A 12,046-nucleotide genomic window follows, 5' to 3' on the forward strand; every position below is an offset into this window, starting at 1 on the left:
TTTTTCAAACATGGGAATTCAGAACTGTATGTTGCTTTATAGCTTCGCTAGTACTATTTTGATTTTGCAGGCTATATTAAATTAATTTATGTTACTCCTTACAATATTAGCCTAAACGATGAGTACGACGCCAAAAGCGAGATCAAACTTGAACAAGTGATGTTGCCAGATTGCTATGTGCTTAAGTTTGCAGTTGAGTTGGACATTCAAATTATGGAGTAAAAGCACCAAAATAAGGAGAGCTTTGCAAAAATAATTTTATAGGGATTTTATTTAATGAAATTTCCTAAATAAAAAGATTTTTCAAAAAGACAAAAAACCAGATGATTTTCGATGAAAATCAGGAGACCAGGGAAAATGTTCAAAATCCAGGAGTCTCTTGAAAAATCTAGTATTAGCAGGTAGGGGCCTATTAAAAACATTTAAAAATTAGAATTCCCTAGTCTTAAAATCAGGCTAGTAAAGTAGGTGGTGCTACTTTAGACATATTAGAGGGAAAATTTACTCACCCACACCCATGTTTATTTTCATAAAAACATTAAAATGTTGTATATAAAACTGAATACAGGGTCATCCAACATGAAAACCTGGAATTTTATAGTTGCACCACCTACCACATTTGGGGCACACCTAATCAGGCAGCATTTGAAAGCAGGGACGGATACAGGATTTCATTTTTTTTGGAGGGGGAAGGGGGTCATGCTAAAGAATGTAGTCTTATGTATGACAATTTTCTTGAACTGAGGTTTCTTTAGGTGTCAGCAAAAGCACAAAACTGGCCATTAGTTTTTTGGAAACTTAAGTAATTTTAACTATTATAAATTAGATACTTAAATTATTATTAATTAAACTTAATTAAAAATAATTCAATACATCAAAATGACCTAGTTAAGTTGTATATTATAACCTTTTAAGACCAATATTCACACCAGCCAACACAATACAATAAATAAATACTACAAAAATCTAATAAAAATTAAATGTTTTATGAACATGATACATTTAGTTGTTGATTAAACATTAGCATGATACTTGACACAGGACACACGTCCATCTTGTATGCAGAAAAATACGATAAACTTCACTAAATAATAGTAAAACATGCGGCGAAAGTCTTCTTTAAAATTAAATATTTTACGAATATGATTCGGACATTGATGAATACTTACCGATTCCTTTCAATTGTCAAAAAATCAGAGCTGAATAAAGACGTCCCAATCTCAGAGTCAATACAAGAACTCCAGATTCATCAGTTTTTTTAACATTTCAAAAAAGACAACAATGTTTTGTCCCTTGAACACTTCATTATTTTGGTTACAGGTAGTCCTTTTTTGAACAAACACGGCTTTTTTCAGCACAGTTTCCGTCTAATATGATGGGTTAATTACGGAAACCCTAGTGTAACAAGGTTTCGGGCAAACACGATACTAAAATTTTACATTTCTCACCGGACACTAAGTCCAAAGCACTGATTTAAACTAACTATTCACAGCTCATTTAAAAATGAACTCAGTTCGAATAAAAAGGACACAATCTAAAAATCACAACAAAAAAGAATAAACTACAGATACTTTATATAAAAAATACTGACACATAATAATAGCTATTGGCATCTAAATTTGTTCTATAAAAAGGGATTGGACAGCAGACACTTTTCGTTATACTGGCACCTGAAGACAGCTGCCGAGAAGAAGAGACTGTCTCAAACAGAGCTAATTTACTGCCTGCATATAAATAGAAAAGTGACACCTAATACTCTAAAACTAGTATCTTATGGCCATCACGAAACTTATATCTATATCTTTCTTATAATTCTAATCTCTTCCTATGCTTGATGAGGAAACAGTATTCCCAACAAAAACAAAATTACCCACGCCAAAACTTGACGACCATCCCAGTGTCTGAATTATTGTAAAAACAAAACAAAGAGCGAAAATTGAAAGTTACTTTAAAAGCCTTACTTGAATTAATTACAAATATTTTATTTATTAACAAACATAAGATGGCAACAGTTAAAAATTTCAAATCATTGAGATAATATTTCCGATCATTTCCATACAATTAAAATCACGAGAAATACGCAGACGACAATCTACACTGCTCAAAACAATTAGGGGAGCACATGGTTTTAACAGAATTGCGCAAAGATGTCTACCAATAAGTAACATAAAATGAATCCTCCATAAATTACAGCCTGCCAATAAACGGAAGAAGAAAACTTTATATGCAAATCAAAGTTCATGACGTCACAAACCAGAAAAAGAAGATAAGGCCAGAAATCGGGATGTTGCAGACACGTCTGTTTTATTGCCGTAACTGCGAGACTTGATTGCGCAGTCTTTCTGTTTTTGAGACAAGCTTAAGAGAATGTCTGAACAACGTGATTTACCTGAATCCATGGCATGGCGTGTCATAGGCCGACTGGAATCAGGCCAAACACAACGGAGTGTCGCGGACGCTGTTGGAGTCGCCAGAAGTGTTGTTGCAAGACTGTGGAATCGATTCCAAGAAACAGGAAATGTCAGACGTCGACCAGGGCAAGGTCGGCCACGCGCCACTACAGCAACTGATGGCCGGTATATACGGTTAACAGCCCGTCGAAACAGAACAGAGAATGCTACTCAGCTGCAAAGACAGTTGTTCTTGGCAACAGGACGAAGGGTGTCCAGCCAAACAGTACGTAATAGTAGACCTCAAGGTTCAGAAAATTTTCAAGTGGCCAATGGCCACTAGGCTCAAAAAGCTTGGTGGCCACCAGTTTTACCGGGTTTCGAAAACAGCGCTGTGGTACAAGAATGGGGGTGGGGGAAGGGGGGATTTCGACTTGTATTTTTTGAAACAAATATTATGAAAGTGATGCTAAAGGAATGCTAACAAGAAATATAAATTATATTAATCATGGAAACATAAGAGGCATAGGGTGAAGGTTGGGAGCTCCTGAAGCAAATGGTTCATTCCACGCATTTTAAAGTTTCATAAGGAAAAAAAATCATTAAGCCAAAAATAAAGTAGTGTACACAGTACCATGGTCCCACAGTGGAAAAAAAAAAAATTGGCATAAAAATATTTAACTACAGACCTCCTCCAGTAATATACAATTTGGCATTTACCAGGAATATATTTCCAAAAAAAAAAAAAAAAAAATCATTCTTTTTGCATTATTTGAACGAAGAGTATGACCAAACATGGCGACTACGTTCAATACGCAGTGTCGCCATGTTAGGATGACTATGAAGGGAAAACGATCAAAGGACTGGCTATTTGGCTTATATTTTAATCTGATGCAATTGAAGATTAAAAAATTACAACTGTTATTCGAATAAATAGAAACTAGCCCCCGTTGTTTAAACGATTTTCAATGGAACGTATTTCTAATCGATCGCGAGTATTACTGTCCACATCACAGCAGAAATATAAGATATAGTTTATAGAAATGTATTTTTTTATTTCTTTTTTTAATGATGTTGGATTTATAATGAAATACAGGATTTATGGGAAAACATGGAACTTTGACTATGGCAAAGGAATGATAAAACGGGGTGCGGGGGGCTTTGTGCAGTCAAAAACAAGTTGCCTTTTTAAGTTTTAAATTAATTATTTTTTTTTCCTATTTTGACGATTTTCAGAATAAAAACTGTTTGAGTTAATTGGGAATCAAATAGGATCGGAATGACCTTCGAGGATTTATATAAAAAAACATACATAATGGTGTGTTTTTTTAAAGAGCCAAAATTTGCATAATATTTTCATACTTTCAAAACAAGATTTAAAGCAAAAAATAAAACTGTTTTAGAAAAAGAATTTGAAAAAAGTACAGGGTTCATACACTTTTGGTTAAAAAAAATTCCCTTACTTTTCCATGTTATTTTTTTAAAAAATTCCAGGTTACTCGCTTCACTCAAAATTAAATTTAAGTAACAATATTTTCAAAATAGTCAAAATTGTTCAAAGTAGCAATGTGTAAGAACTGAAACTTTTCCACTTGTTTAAAAAAAAAAAAAAAAAAAACCGGTTTTTTTAAAAAAAATTTCTGTCACAAGTTTAAAAAAAAAAACATTTCGTTAAAAATTGTTATCATTTGTTAACTATTTGTTAAAAACGATGTACTTTCAACTTATTTTAACGTTTCTCTGATGCCACATGTCATGCATATTAGCATTTTGCTGTAATCAGCAGCAATCTTTCTCCGCTTTTGGTTTACGATTCTTTTTATTGTCCTATTAGTATGTAACACAAAACATATTGAGCAAAGTACAAAGCTATTTTTCAGTATAAATATGATTAACTTGTTGCATCGATGGGCATACCATTACAATGCATTCTATCAAAAGTCAACATCCGTCAATCATAAGCTAATGCCAATAATCAGTTTTTTTTTTCCTTTTGCATATAAAGGATGCTTGCATTAAAATTAAAAATTTTCTTTTTTTGCACACTTACTTTCAATAAACATTGCTTTCAATAGACATTGAGATAAACATCTAATTATGTTTTTGTAAATTTTTGTCTATTTCCATCTCGCAAATGACCAAATATGGCGACTAAGTAAAAAATTTAAGATAATGAGTAAATTTTTGAATTTGTAGCATGAAAGTAGTTACAAATAATTTATCCTTAAAAAACTACAATTATAAGACAAAATAGTCAGTTTTTAGCACATAAGCGTCTAAATCAATTAGAATAAAAAAAAATTCTGGAGATAAAATTTTGCATTTTTCCAGAAAATAATTACGAATTACCCGGAAAAAAGGGCACATTTTGCGTTGTTATCAATAGTTTGCATTGAAATAAATATCCAATGCTATTTTTGGAAACTTAGGCACTTAAAAGGTTTTGTGTACTGCCATCTTTGGAATGACCAAATATGGCGGCTACGACAAAAATTAAGAAATAACTAGCTGCGTGCCCGGCGTTGCACGGGCTACCTAAAAAAATGTAAGAGCAGTCCAGTTGATGCTTTTGTAGTACACTGACACTAGTTTCTAACGCGTTAAGGAATAAATAAATGCGAGTAAAGCAAGGTTTGCAAAACACCAGTAAAACATATTTTTGCCAAAACACCTCATCAACGTTAATAATCGTTATCAATGATACAAGTTATGAGTACATTTTCAGTCAGCACAAAAGGGGAAAATATATGCATTATCAACTATAATCTTTACTCACGTTAAACTGAATTACATCTGATAGACTATATCGGAAATATTTATGCACTAACAATCCGCTTTTTACATAAAATAGTCTACTACCCGGCGTTGCCCGGGTGTTTATTAATGCAACATACCACTCAGATAAATATTTGGATGGATTCTATCCACATGGTCGTACAAGAATTACATCAATCCGTTTTCCAGGTACAAACCCTCAAAGAACTCAAATAACTTGTAAATCACTCATTTACTTTACGACGTGCACGGTCCTCCTCGAAAATGAAAGTTATGTCATGTGACGCGTATTTAACAATCAGGCTTGAACAAAAAAAAAAAAAAAAAAAAAAAAAAACAGCAAAATTTTGCTGCAGATTACGGCAAAATAATCGAAAAGTAAACAACTTAAACACCCTGATTACAGGAAAAGCCTTAAAACAAAAGCCTAAGTTTATTTCTTTATATTCAAGAAAAAGAAATGGCAACAGATCTTTCATCTCAATGATTTTCTTCACGCTGTAAATTTTAATAAAAGCGTTCATCCGGAAAGTTGAGTTGAAGCACTGAATAATAATTTGAATGGAGGAAAGCCTTCGAAAAATATGGATTTTATTTTGAAATCTAAGAGTCATAATTAATAATTTTTAATTGATATCTCCGCTAATTATTATCGGAGGATTATGTTAAATAGCCAAACATGAAGACGGGAAGATGACGAATCCATCGATACCTGGTTCGATGGTCAGTTCACTGTCGTTCGGGAGAAGAAGCTTGGACATAGATAGATAGATAGATAGATAGATACTCAGATTTTATATGTATAAGATTTTTTGAATGTGTAGCATGAAAACAATTTAAAAATAATAAATCTTCATGAAACTACACTTCAGTTGAAAAGTTTTTAGCACATTTGCGTCCAAGGCAATGAGGATAAGATTAAGTTTTAAGAACAAAAATTTTCATTTCTCAAGAAAATTACATATTTAAAATTAAAAAAAAAAAAACAACTTGCAGCACATTTTGCGTTGTTTTCATTAGTTTACAGTTAAAGAAAACATCCAATTCTGCTTTGTTTTTGGAATCTTAGGCATTTAAGCATCGTGTCTACTTCCATCTTATGAATGACCGAACATGGCGACTACGTTTCATTCGTAGCTGAAAAGACTTTTCGATTAAAAAACGATTTTCTCAATTGACCCTACCGTCCGCAGACTTGTGCGTTAGAAGAAAGAAAATGTTCTTCTCCCGTTAAATTTGTGCATAATTCCTGTTCACCCTAGGAAATTTTTTCTTTGGAACTATTGAGGGGCAAAAATGGCGTCCGCGGAAGTTTTTTTTTGGTTCGCCTTTTTTATTTTATTGCCAGCGTCATTTTGCCTCAAAACGTTTTACATTTTTTTTTTTTCAGGAAACATCGATAAAAACGAAGATTAGAACTCAAGGTTCAAAATTCCCTGGAAAAAAATTTTTTGGGGGCAAAATTTGAAATTTTCCTGACTTTTCCCAGACAATTCCAGGTTTTCCTGGAGCGTACGAACCCTGTAATTTAATAACCATATTTTCCTGTGTATTATCGGCGGGCGGCTTATAATCTGCAGGTTCTAAAATATGCCTGAAGAAAAAAAAGCTTCGTATAATCCCAGGTGTATAATACGATGTAAAAAAATAAAGTTTGAATTTAATATACCATTTGAGCAACTAAACTAAAAACGTGAAAAGGTAATTACTTTGAAGGCATAATCAAAATTTATCTAAAATATAATCTAAAATATAATGATTTCTTCTTGAAATCTTGATTATAGTACGCTAATTACTTGAAAAGCAGAGTCAAGACAAAGGAGCAAATGCTCTGATCTTGTGCAAATGGCTTCCTAATTCACTGTATTTTTGCTTATTTTACATTGCCTGAATCGCGTAAGAGGAACATTCAAGCAACGTAAAATAACCAACATTCAGGCAGGCAGTGAGAAAGGACATGCAAGCTTTGTAAAATAAACAACATTCAGTCGGAGTATGGTCTCTATCGGTGAATCCTTATTGTACTGAGGCATCTGTGGTGTGGAATTCTTTTCTTAGGATCTAAAATAAAAATACCCCCCCCCCCCCCAAAAAAGTTGGCGACTGTAGAGATTTTTTGGGGTCGCCAATTTTGAAAACTGAGTCGCCACGTGGCGAGTGGCGACCGTAAATCTTGACCTTTACGTAATAGGCTTCATGGGGGAGGGCTCTATGCACGTAGGCCAATGGTCAGCATTCCGTTGACCCCATGCCACCGTGCGGCCCGAAGAAGATGGGCTGCTGAACATCGATATTGGCAGCAACATGATTGGAGCCAAGTGCTGTTCACAGACGAGTCCCGATTCAGTCTGGAGTGTGACACTCGACGCGTTCTGGTATGGCGGGAGAGGGGCACCCGAAATAACCCCGCATTCGCTCGTGAAAGGTCACAATACAGACGAGCTGGTTGGATGGTATGGGGTGGAATCAGCATAGGCGGACGTACGGATCTGCATATCATTCGGAATGGCACTTTGACGGGCCGCAGGTATGCAGACGAGATACTGCGATCTCATGTCATCCCTTACGCTGGAGCCATTGGCGATTCCTTTATTTTCCAGGATGATAATGCCAGACCACATAGAGCTCGTCTGGTGGAGAACATGCTTGAAGCTGAAACAATACAACGTATGGAATGGCCAGCGTGCTCTCCTGACCTGAATCCAATTGAGCATGTTTGGGACATGCTCGGACGACGCATTGCTGTGCGGCCAAGGCCGCCTGTGACTGTCCCAGACTTGGAGATTGCACTTCTTGAGGAATGGAACAATATTCCCCAAAGTCTGATCGATAACCTCATCGCATCCATGGCAAACAGGTGTGCAGCAGTCTTAGCTGTTCGAGGAGACCACACGGCCTATTAAAACTCATGCATCATGTCAATTCAGAGCCTTTTTTTTATCGTTTACATGCAACCAAATTGTTGCCCTAAATCATCTTTTCATGTTTTTCCCATATTTTCAAATAATTAAAGCTTAATTTCACATTGTTTAATTTTTTTTCTCTGTATTACACATGGATACGCGTGTACTACCCATTTTATGCCAATACGCGGCTGTATCGCACGGTTTTCTTGATTTTTTTGCTTGCTCCCCTAATTGTTTTGAGCAGTGTATTACGATTTATCTTTCTTATTGTTGCATTAATAAAACTATTTTTATTCGAAAAAAAAAATCAACACTTCTTGGAGCGATTGGAGTCAAAATTGAACCAAAGAATGTTTACATATGTATTCACATTTATTCCAAACTTCATCCAGAACGTAACATTACTTCTTGAGATATGGCACTCACAATGAAAAAAAAAAGAACATTCAATTGCGCTATCCCTTTTTAGCTATTGACGACAAAATAGAATTAGGCTCTTATACCCTCTAAAGGGTACTTGTCGATAAATTTTTGTTTGATTCCGTTCATTATTTCTTGAGATACAGCAGTCACAATTGATGACAAAAATCATTCTATAGCTCAACCCCCATTTCAGCTATCAACACCAAAATTGAATCAGCACCTGTACCTGCTAGGGGCAACATATGGACCAAATTTTGTTTTATTCCGCCAGCTACTTCCTGGGTAATAGCAAGCACGCATAACTCAAGAAACGTCCCATTGCTCCACCCCCATGGAGGAATTCGCGCCAAAAACCAATGAGCACAACTTCTACCACATTTCGTTCGATTTCATGTGATAGTTTTTGCTGTAGAGCAGCCACAAAAAACTGATCACACACATACGTGACACACACACGGACACACACACACAGACAGACAGACATTTTCCGAAAATGGTCGAAATGGACTCAACACACCTCAAAACTTTCGAATCCGTTAAAATTCGAAATTCGAAAATTTGAACGAATCCAATACTTTTTTCTATATATTCAGGGTTCATACACTTTTGGTTAAAAAAAGTTCCCTGACTTTTCCAGGTTTTCCAGGTTGTTTTTTAGAAAATTCCAGGTTACTCGCTTCATTCAAAATTTAAGTTTAAATAGTAATATTTTCAAAATAATTAAAATTGTTTAAAGTAGCAATGCAGAAGAACTGAAACTTCTCCCCTTAGATTAAAAAAAAAAAGGATTTTTTTCCTTTGTTTTCTCTGTCAAAATTTTAAGTTTTCTTTAAACATTTTGTTCAAAATTGTTTTAATTTGTTTACTATTTGTTGAAAACAGAGTACTTTCAACTTATTTTAGCGTTTCTTTGATGTCACGTGTAATATTATAGCGTTTTGCTGTAGTCCTGCAGCAACCTTTTAGCATCCGCTTTTGGTTTACAATACTTTTTATTTTCTTATAAGTAGGTTACACAAAACATATTGAGCAAAATGCAAAGCTAAATTTCAGTATAAATATGGTTAACTTGTTGCATCAATCGGCATACCATGTAATGCATAGTAACAAAAATCAACATCCGCCGATCATAGGCCAATGCCAATAATCTTTTTTTTTTCTTCACATATTAAAGGACGCTTACATTAAAATTTCAAATTTTCTTTTCCAGAAAGTAATAGTTAATTTTCAAAAATTCATAACTTTTTGCACATTTAATGTTATTTTCAATGTTACTCATTGATATAAAAATCCAATTCTGTTTCTGGAAGTTTAAATCTACTTCCATTGTGCAAACGATCAAATATGGCGACAAAGTGAAAAATTTAAAATAATAAGTAGATTTTTGGATTTGTAGTATAAAAGTAGTAATAAATAATTAATAATCCTTAAAAAGCTACAATAAAAGCAAAATAGTCAGTATTTAGCACATAAGAGTCTAAATCAATTAAAACAAAAAATGTTATGAAGATTAAATTTTGCATTTTTCCAGAAAATGATTACAAATTATCCGGAAAAAAAAGGCACAATTTGTGTTGTTTTCGTTTGCATTGCAATTAACATCCAATGCCGTTTTCGGGAACTTAGGCACTTAAAAAGTCTTGTGTACTTCCATCTTGGGAATGACCAAATATGGCGGCTATGCCCAAAAATAAGAAATAGCTTTTTCAATTTGTCGCATGAAGACAATTAAAAAATAATAAATCTTCATGAAACTACAATTCATTGAAAAGTTTTTATCACATTTGCGTCCGAGGCAGTGAGGATAAGATTAAGTTTTAAGAACAAAATTTTTCATTTCTCAAGAAAATTATTTTAAATAACTATAGAAAAACAATTTGTGGACCATTTTTTGTTATTTTCATCAGTTTTCAATTAAAGAAAACATCCAATTCTGCTTTGTTTTTAGAAACTTAGGCATTTTAGGGTCGTATCTACTTCCATCTTGTGAATGACCAAAGATGGCGACTACGTTTCACACGTAGCTGAAATGATTTTCGATCAAAAAAAAAAAATAAAAACGATTTTCCCCGATCGACCCTCCCATCTACAGGTTGTGCTTCCGAAGCAGTAAATTGTCTTCTCTCCTTTTGAGTTTGTGCATAATTGCTGTTCACCTGATTTTTTTCCCTTGGGAACTACTGAGAGCCAAAAATGGCGGCTGCTGAAGATTTTTTGGGTCGCCACTTTTTTCATTGCTATAAAATTGTTACAATTTTTTTTAAATACATCGATAAAAATGAAGATTAGATCTCATAAAACCAAATTCCCTGGGGAAAAATTGGGAAAAGAAAAATTTTGGGGACACATTTGGAAAATTCAGTGTCATTTTTGACTATGTCATTTTAAATGATAATTTTAAGTTTTCCCGAAGCGTACGAACCCTGAACCGAATAGAATGTTGTGGCAACCCATCTATAACTTTAGGCAGTAGAAAGAAATGCGTTCCCCTCACTGACTCCATGCAAGAAAATCTTCGCTCTTTTGGCGCATTTTTCGTTGTGAAAAAAACGTTCATTTTTCGATTGCAGTTTTTAAGTGCCAGTCGGTTTAGATAAAAATTTACAATTTTTTTCGTGAAATCACAATAAAAACGAAGACTAGACCACATAGTACTTCATTCCTTGGGAAAAAAAATTTTTGGAGGACAAAATTTGAAATCTCCCTGACTTTTCCCTGACATTTTTGACAGTGTCATTTTCCCTGACAATTCCCCGGTTTTCCCGGAATTCCCGGAGCGTACGAACCCTGATATTAGACTAGCAGTACCCGCACAGCGATGCCCGTGCTAAAAATTTAATGGAAATCCGTTGAATAAAAAAAATATACGCCCCCTCTGATGTGAAATGATCGTTTTTCTTTGTATAAAATTCGTACACACCTTTTCAAAAAAAAAAAACTATTTAAGTTTCTTTGGAGTTTAAAACTTTTCATCAAATCGTTAAATTAGATTTACAGTTGCTTTAAAACTCTATTTAGCGAGTGAAGCGGTTTTACTGCAATTTAAAATAATTCGCCAAATAAACAAAAAAAAAGACATCAAATAATATGTTTCAAATGTAAAAATAATTCCGCAGCTCTATTGTTTATCGCCACACTTGCCCAGCAACCACGCTATCATAATCCATCCGTCTGACGAAAAAAAAAGAAAAAACATCCCCTGGAACATTCAAAAATCGTCAGAAAAAAAGAAAATGTCATACAAACAAATCGTAAAAACAAATCGAAAGTTTCTTTTCTTTCAAAACAAATCGCCAAAACAATGAATTATATTAACGGTTGCCTTAAAACAATAATCCTAGACTGAACTGCTCAGCGCCTAACGTGCCAAGCGACCATGCTACCGGAACCCAGCCCTTTTGCAAGTAAAGCGGATGTTTTTTCTTTGGCAATAATAAATTTTTCGTCAAACAAACCCCCCCCCCCCCTGTATCCGCTACTGTTTGAAGGCTATGTTGATCCACAACATTACAACGCAAGCAGATTAGGTTTGCCTTATCTCAAAGTGTTCAT

At 34.4% G+C, this 12,046-nt stretch overlaps 1 protein-coding gene across 4 annotated transcripts in view; it reads right to left on the minus strand.

Moving 5' to 3' along the window:
* LOC129230504 (far upstream element-binding protein 1-like) overlaps window positions 1–12,046 on the minus strand; it is a 159,559-nt gene that overhangs the window by 15,860 nt on the left and 131,653 nt on the right. The window lies entirely within an intron of this gene.

The sequence above is a fragment of the Uloborus diversus genome, chromosome 1 (genome assembly GCF_026930045.1).
Source record: "Uloborus diversus isolate 005 chromosome 1, Udiv.v.3.1, whole genome shotgun sequence".
NCBI classification, from domain to species: Eukaryota; Metazoa; Arthropoda; class Arachnida; order Araneae; family Uloboridae; genus Uloborus; species Uloborus diversus.